Here is a 9664-nt window from a genome sequence, read left to right as displayed (position 1 = left end):
TTATGAAACTTATACAAAATGCTTATTACCACATTGGCACAAAAGTCAATTCAAGTTTGAATTTCAGTAGTGTCACTTTAACCATTCTAGAGTTATGTCCCTTCACAATTGGAAAAAAATCCTGAATGTTTTTGTTTCATTCTCTAACTTAAGTATGCCTCAAACAAATGTTATGAAATTTATACACAATGCTTATTACCACAAATTAAAATACTGATCAAGTTTGGATGTTGGTGGTGTCATTTTAGCTGTTCTAGAGTGATGTCCCTTTACAATTGCATGTTCTCTAACTTTTAAAGTTAGCCTCAACCAAATGTTATAAACTTATACAAAATGCATATAATACCACAAAATACAAATCAAGTTTGAATTTTAGGGGTGTCACGTTTACTTTTCTAGATTTATGACCCTTTACAAATGGAAAAATTGCTGAATTTTTCGTTTCGGTTCTCTAACTGCAAGTTTGCCTCAACCAAGTTTTATGAAACTTAATATACGCAATTCTTATTAGCACAAAACTGAGATCAAGTACAAATTTGGGTAGCATCACTTTTATCGTTCTTCAGTTATGTTCCTTTATAACATTATACGATATGAAAAAGGGGCCACCAACCGTGTCATTTGTGTCCCATGGACACATTCCCAATTTCTTTGTCTTAAAAAGGGCATCAAAGAAAAATTTTTGAAAATTAAAATACTTGACTTTCTTATAACAGTAAAATTGATAATAAGGCCACACAGGTAAATAAAGAATAAATAGCAATAATGTAACAAATTACAGAAAGCAACTGAAATTTCTTGACAATAACTCCTTAGGGGATCAATTGACCATTTCGGTCATGTTGACTTATTTGTAAATCTTACTTTGCTGAACATTGTTGCTGTTTACATTTTATCTCTATCTATATTAATATTCAAGATAATAACCAAAAACAGCAAAATTTCCTTAAAATTACCGATTCAGGGGCAGCAACCCAACAATGGTTTGTCCGATTCATCTGAAAACTTCAGGGCAGATAGATCTGAACCTGATAAACAATTTTACCCAATGTCAGATTTGCTCTAAATGTTTTGGTTTTTGAGTTAAAAGCCAAAAACTGCATTTTACCCCTGTTATTTTTAGCCGTGGTGGCCATCTTGATTTGATGGCCGGGTCACCGGACACATTTTTTAAACAAGATACCCCAAAGATGATTGTGGCCAACTGTGGATTAATTTGGCCTAGTAGTTTCAGAGGAGAAGATTTTTGTAAAATATAAGTAAGATTTATGAAAAATGGTTAAAAATTGACTATTAAGGGCAATAACTCCTAAAGGGGTCAACTGACCATTTCGGTCAAGTTGACTTATTTGTAAATCTTACTTTGTTGAACATTATTGCTGTTTACAGTTTATCTCTATCTATAATAATATTCAAGATAATAACCAAAAACAGCAAAATTTCCTTAAAATTGCTGATTCAGGGGCAGCAACCCAACAACGGGTTGTCCGATTCATCTGAAAACTTCAGGGCAGATAGACTTGAACCTGATAAACAATTTCATACATGTCAGATTTGGTCTAAATGCTTTGGTTTTTGAGTTATAAGCCAAAAACTGCATTTTACCCCTATGTTCTATTTTTAGCCATGGCGGCCATCTTGGTTGGTTGGCCGGGTCACCGGACACATTTTTTTTAAACTAGATACCCCAAAGATGATTGTGGCCAACTGTGGATTAATTTGGCCCAGTAGTTTCAGAGGAGAAGATTTTTGTAAAATATAACTAAGATTTACGAAAAATGGTTAAAAATTGACTATAATAGGCAATAACTCCTAAAGGGGTCAACTGACCATTTCGGTCAAGTTGACTTATTTGTAGATCTTACTTTGCTGAACATTATTGCTGTTTACAGTTTATCTCTATCTATAATAATATTCAAGATAATAACCAAAAACAGCAAAATTTCCTTAAAATTACCAATTCAGGGGCAGCAACCCAACAACGGGTTGTCTGATTCTTCTGAAAATTTAAGGGCTGATAGATCTTGACCTGATAAACAATTTTACCCCCGTGTCAGATTTGCTCTAAATGTTTTGGTTTTTGAGTTATAAGCCAAAAACTGCATTTCATCCCTATGTTCTATTTTTATACGACCGCAAAAATTTTAATTTTTCGTCGTATAATATTGCTATCACGTTGGCGTCGTCGTCTGCGTCGTCGTCGTCCGAATACTTTGTTTTCGCACTCTAACTTTAGTAAAAGTGAATAGAAATCTATGAAATTTTAACACAAGGTTTATGACCACAAAAGGAAGGTTGGGATTGATTTTGGGAGTTTTGGTCCCAACATTTTAGGAATTAGGGGCCAAAAAGGGCCCAAATAAGCATTTTCTTGGTTTTCGCACAATAACTTAAGTTTAACTAAATAGAAATCTATGAAATTTTGACACAAGGTTTATGACCACAAAAGGAAGGTTGGGATTGATTTTGGGAGTTTTGGTTCTTACAGTTTAGAAATTAGGGGCCAAAAAAGGGCCCAAATAAGCATTATTCTTGGTTTTCGCACAATAACTTTAGTTTAAGTTAATAGAAATCAATGAAATTTAAACACAAGGTTTATGACCACAAACGGAAGGTTGGTATTGATTTTGGGAGTTGAGGTCTGAACAGTTTAGGAATTAGGGGCCAAGAAGGGGCCCAAGTAAGCATTATTCTTGGTTTTCGCACCATAACTTTAGTTTAAGTAAATAGAAATCTATGAAATTTAAACACAAGGTTTATGACCACTAAAGGAAGGTTGGGTTTGATTTTGGGAGTTTTGGTCCCAACAGTTTAGGAATAAGGGGCCCAAAGGGTCCAAAATTGAACTTAGTTTGATTTCATCAAAAATTGAATAAGTGGGGTTCTTTGATATGCCGAATCTACCTGTGTATGTAGATTCTTAATTTTTGGTCCCATTTTCAAATTGGTCTACATTAAGGTCCAAAGGGTTCAAAATTAAACTTAGTTTGATTTTGACAAAAATTGAATCCTTGGGGTTCTTTGATATGCTGAATCTAAAAATGTACTTAGATTTTTGATTATTGGCCCAGTTTTCAAGTTGGTCCAAATCGGGTCCAAATTAAACTTTGTTTGATTTCATCAAAAATTGAATAATTGGGGTTCTTTGATATGCCAAATCTTACTGTGTATGTAGATTCTTAATTTTTAGTCCCGTTTTCAAATTGGTCTACATTAAAGTCCAAAGGGTCCAAAATAAAACTAAGTTTGATTTTAACAAAAATTGAATTCTTCAGCATTTTTGATATGCTGAATCTAAACATGTACTTAGATTTTGATTATGGGCCCAGTTTTCAAGTTGGTTCAAATCAGGATCCAAAATTATTATATTAAGTATTGTGCAATAGCAAGAAATTTTCAATTGCACAGTATTCAGCAATAGCAAGAAATCTTCAATTGCACAGTATTGTGCAATAGCAAGAAATTTTCAATTGCACAGTATTGCGCAATAGCAAGAAATCTTCAATTGCACAGTATTGTGCAATAGCAAATATTTTCAATTGCACAGTATTGCGCAATAGCAAGAAATATCTAATTGCACAATATTGTGCAATAGCAAGAAATTTTCAATTGATTGGAGTTATCTTTCTTTGTCCAGAATAGTAGTTGAATCAACTTAAATCATTGTTTTATACAATATACAATGAATATTCACTTTTACTACCAACTGATAAATTAAAACAATCTTTACCATTCAGTGATAACAAGCACCTTTTGTTACATTTTAATATTTTATGATGTATTTAAATGAGTAGTTATTGTTGCAAACTCCATTAGAAATTTGAATTGAGATCAGTTTTGGAATAAGGGAAAGGGGGATGTGAAAAAAAAAATGGGGGGGGGGGGTTAAATTTTTCTCATTTCAGATTTCATAAATAAAAAGAAAATTTCTTCAAACATTTTTTTGAGAGGATTAACATTCAACAGCATAGTGAATTGCTCAAAGGAAAAAAAAGTATTTTAAGTTCATTAGACCACATTCATTCTGTGTCAGAAACCTATGCTGTGTCAACTATTTAATCACAATCCAAATTTAGAGCTGAATCCAGCTTGAATGTTGTGTCCATACTTGCCCCAACCGTTCAGGGTTCAACCTCTGCGGTCGTATAAAGCTGCGCCCTGCGGAGCATCTGGTTAGCCATGGCGGCCATCTTGGTTGGTTGGCCGGGTCACCGGACACATTTTTTAAACTAGATACCCCAATGATGATTGTGGCCAAGTTTGGTTTAATTTGGCCCAATAGTTTCAGAGGAGAAGATTTTTGTAAAAGTTAACGACAACGGACGACGACGGACGACGGACGCAAAGTGATGGGAAAGCTCACTTGGCCCTTTGGGCCAGGTGAGCTAAAAAGGCATGATAGGAGTTATTATTAAAAAAAAAAGGCAAGACAGGAGTTTTTATTAGAAAAAAGGCAGGATGACAGTTTTATATGTTAAAAAACTCAGGACCAAATAGAGTGAAAAAAATTTAAACTGCTTCGCTGAGCGCAGCTTGATATGTCTGCAGATGTCCAACCCTGAACAGTTGGGGCAAAAATGGACACAATATTCAAGCTTGACACAGGTCTGAATTTGGATTGTAATTAAATATTTGACATATTATAGGTTTCTGAATAAATCAAGTCAAAGAACTTAAAATTGGTTATATAAATTGAATTTATGTTCAATTAAAGATTTCTTGCTGTTGTTCAATACTTATTCTAATATGAGGTGCTTCTTTCGCTTTGTAAACAACACTGTAAAAAAATTCTCGATATATCTATACTATTCAGACTTAGAGATATACATAATAATGGATGTAATAATATACCTCCCACGTAAATCCACATGTATAGGAACCTATTTGCAAACGCTTTGCCAATTTTTTTGTTTTAAAAATTGAAATTAATAATTTTTATGGTTATGTCTGTTTCTATTACTATTCAACAATCAACAAAACCCATTATCCACATAGTCAGCTATAAAAGTCCACTAAATAACAAATATGATATACAGCAACAAACAACAACCATTGAATTACAGGCTCCAGACTTAGGCAAGGCACATTCAGAATGTGACAGGGTTAAACTAGTTTATTTGGTGCCAAACCATTCTTCTAACCTAGGACAGTGGTGAAACAGTCAAACACAAGAATGATTTATACTAAATGCTACACTGGGCACTTGAAACAACAGCAGAGGACAAACCCTGAACAGTTGGGCATCTATGGACATGGTAATATTTAAGCGTAAAATAGCTCTGAATTTGAATTGGGATTGAATATTTGACTTGCCTAAGTTTGTGGTCAAGTAGAACTGAAAATTTTCAAATTAGACATAAACATGTACCTACTATGGTCAAATATCCAAAATCTAAATACACATATAAAAAAAATCTCAAGAAATCAAGTGAAAGTTTAATTTAGGACCCTTTGGACCTCAATGTGGACCAATTTGATAAGCTAAAGCTCTAAGATCAAATGATAATATTATATACATGATTAATTATGGGGAAATTATGTGGGATTGTGAATTTAATTAAGGAATGACTGTAATATTTTTTCTGTCTATGAAGAAATAACATTAAAAATTTGGTGCACACTGAATAACGCGCGTAGCGGGTTATTTAACAGTGTGCACCACATTTTTTATGTTATTTCGAATAGACAGAAAAAATATTACAGTCATTTCTTATAATTTAATCCTAAATTCCATTTTAAACCGTAGAAAACCATGAAAAAACGTTGATGACGTCACGGTCACATGACTAAATTATGTCTATGGGCTCATAACAAAATAACGTCAGCCAATCAGAAGACGCGTTACATCCAAAATTAAATTATTGTTCAATATTTGCTGTGGCTTTGTTATTATTTGTTCATAAGTATTATATAAAACATCAAATTTCATTTTTTTAACATGTTTAATTGATCATTATACACCAACATGAAGGTAACCGTATAAATGTATGCAAACCACTAACAAAAATTAACAAATAGAATTTACAGATTGTTTTAACAACATAAATTAAAGTAAAACATAAAATCATGAACTTTATATGAACACTTCAAAATATTTAAAGAATTGGTTAACAATATAGAAATTATATATTTGTATATTAAAACAAAACTATTGTTTTTACACTTTCTTTGAAACCTTTCATTTTTTTTTTTTAACTTTCTGTTAGAAAAATAATTGATAAATTATTAATTTGTTAGCTCCTTTGTTCCTCTTAGTTATGAGCAAAAACGATTCTAGGCCAAATTGGTCCTAAAATTACATACAATTTCTATAAATTTTCAGAAGTATATGTTTGGGATTTGAGATGAACTTTAAATAAAACTTTCAAACAATAAGTCATCCCTGCACTGCACAACTGCTAAGTTTCACATTTGTATCAGTATGGCCCACCTGTATGTGTTTTAAAATGTTTTACAATATTGTGTCTGGTAAAATTACTCTTTCTTTGAAACTGTTGATCACAAGTTTGACATTTGTATGGCCCATCTGTGTGTGTTTTAACATGATTTACTAAATCTCTTTTTTGAACATACTGTTTATTACATTCATCACAACTGTATAGTTTCTCACCCGAGTGTATTCTCATGTGTCTTGTCTTGTCACCTGAATGATTAAAACGTCTTCCACATAAATCACAAGCAAAGGGTTTATGATCCTTGTCAAAGTGTCTGTATATGACGTTTTAAATCACCTTTTTGACTAAATCCGTTTCCACATATGTCCCACTTAAAAGGTTTGCTTTCAGAGATTTCTAAGTGTTCTATCATATGTTTTACTATATGCCCTTTTGATGTAAATGTCTTTTCACATAATGAACATACATATGGCCTTTTATCCAATTGCATATCCATGTGTTTGGAGAGTACTTGATGTTGTTTCATATGACGCTTTTATACTTAATTCATATTTAATAGAGTTATTGCATATTGAGCAAGCATAAGGTTTTTCATCGGTGTGTGTTATCATATGCCTTTGTAACAACCTTTCAGTGACAAACAGTTTATTACATACAGGACATTCACTGCAGTTTTCTCCTGTGTGACTCTTCATGTGTACTTTTAGTGCACATCTTTCTGTAAATCCATTTTTACAAATCTTACATTTAAAAGGTTTTTCAGGCAGGTGTATTGCTTTGTGTCTTTGTAATCCTTTTCTTTGATTAAAAGTCTTGCAACATTTCTGACAAGTGTAAAATTCATCTTGTTTGTTCATTTTCTCCTGTAAAACATTGTTTTGGTGTTCCTTTATTTTCTTGCTTTGTCCTTCTGAACTCCATTTTCTGTTCTGTCTTAATTTTCCTTTTGAACTCTTGCAATGAACTGTTCCAATTACAGTTGATGAACTGCTTGTTGTGAATTCTTCAGTGTGTGAACTTAAACTTTTTGATTTTTGGAGTTCCATTTTACAAATATCTCAAATAGAATTTGTAATTTACATATAGAAGAAGATGTAGTATGAATGTATTTTGACCCCACCCGCTTTACTCCATAATTACGCGTTTGACGCCTGTGTAGTACCTCAGTTGAAATGCTTTGACAACAAAATGTCTGCATCAGACTTAATAAAATTAGTATCCAATATGAAAAGGATATTCATAAGAATATCTGACATAATTTATTTGATGACATATATTTGTTTTTAGCTTAATACACAAAGTGTAAATATGTCAATAGATGATTTTGGATAACCTCCCTTTAGACAAAATTTCATTACATGCAGTGATATTGTGATAGATCCGTGTTTTACTCGCTTGGCTTTATAATAATAACTATATTTCTGATCTAATTTTCTATTCTATAAACTACATCTATATATTTACACTACACATCTACAACTCCCTAAGTTCACTTTATACACAACACAATTTAAGATATATGTTTTATTATTAAAATATCAAAACATACTAAAACTACAACTAAATATTAAAATAAACTGTATCATAACAGTACATATCTTTCTACATTGTATGACAAACTATATAATACATTATTGGCTTTCTGGGGCTACTCATTCACTTAAGAGAATTGAAATAAACATTTCAAACTATTCAAAATATGAGAAAATAAATTCAAAACTTATCAAAATATGAGAAAAATAAAAATAAGCGATTAGTAAAAAATGTTCCTGGGGCGATCCCCAGGAATGAACCTATGTGTTTCCTGGGGCGATCCCCAGGAATGAACCTATGTGTTTCCTGGGGCGATCCCCAGGAATGAACCTATGTGTTTCCTGGGGCGATCCCCAGGAATGAACCTATGTGTTTCCTGGGGCGATCCCCAGGAATGAGCCTATGTGTTTCCTGGGGCGTTCCCCAGGAATGAACCTATGTGTTTCCTGGGGCGATCCCCAGGAATGAGCCTATGTGTTTCCTGGGGCGATCCCCAGGAATGAACCTACATTCCTCGACAGGAATGAACCTAATTGCTCCTGGGCGATCCCAGCGTAGTAAAAATACTACTTAAAATACAATTTGTTCCTCGACAGGAATTAACCTATCTGATGTATTATTGAATTGGGGGAGTATGATTCCCCTGGAATTAAAAAGAAAAGGCACATATCATTTCCATATGAGTAGCCCCTAAACAAGAGATGAACAAATATTAATATATTTAAACTAACAAACAAGATATATGAAGAAAATTTAACATGTCATATAGCAATTTCAAATCACTCTTTCTATAACTTCAATTTTATAGATGATATATTTTAACTTCGCAGGAATGCATAGCATGAAAACACTTTAGCTTGAATGAAAATATAACAAACTAAAGAACTGTATGAATATTCTTAAACAGAAATACCAAGAACTTGCAGTCAGAATTACACAATATTGGTCTGACTGCAACTTAGAGTAACACCTTTAAAATTTTACATATTTTAATACATCCATATCATACCTATCACGTAAGTTAAATACCCAGTTAATGCACAGGTGAAGTTGGGGCTGGTGGGTGGGATAACTGATTGTAATGCATCAAATACAACGATGCTTCCTCTCAATTCATCAACAATACTCTAACCCCCCTCTAGGGCACTATTCCTACTAAGCTAAAAATAGATGTTATGTAATTGCCTAAGAATAGACTAGATACCTGCCTGCTGAAATCATTGATAACAGATACATTGTATTGTGTATAAACTATAATTTAATAAATCAAATTTCCTTTTATACACAACACAATTTAAGATATATGTTTTATTATTAAAATATCAAAACATACTAAAACTACAACTAAATATTAAAATAAACTGTATCATAACAGTACATATCTTTCTACATTGTATGACAAACTATATAATACATTATTGGCTTTCTGGGGCTACTCATTCACTTAAGAGAATTGAAATAAACATTTCAAACTATTCAAAATATGAGAAAATAAATTCAAAACTTATCAAAATATGAGAAAAATAAAAATAAGCGATTAGTAAAAAATGTTCCTGGGGCGATCCCCAGGAATGAACCTATGTGTTTCCTGGGGCGATCCCCAGGAATGAACCTATGTGTTTCCTGGGGCGATCCCCAGGAATGAACCTATGTGTTTCCTGGGGCGATCCCCAGGAATGAGCCTATGTGTTTCCTGGGGCGTTCCCCAGGAATGAACCTATGTGTTTCCTGGGGCG

This window comes from Mytilus galloprovincialis, chromosome 3 (genome assembly GCF_965363235.1).
Source record: "Mytilus galloprovincialis chromosome 3, xbMytGall1.hap1.1, whole genome shotgun sequence".
Classification (NCBI taxonomy): Eukaryota; Metazoa; Mollusca; class Bivalvia; order Mytilida; family Mytilidae; genus Mytilus; species Mytilus galloprovincialis.
Note: the sequence above shows the minus strand (reverse complement) of the source record.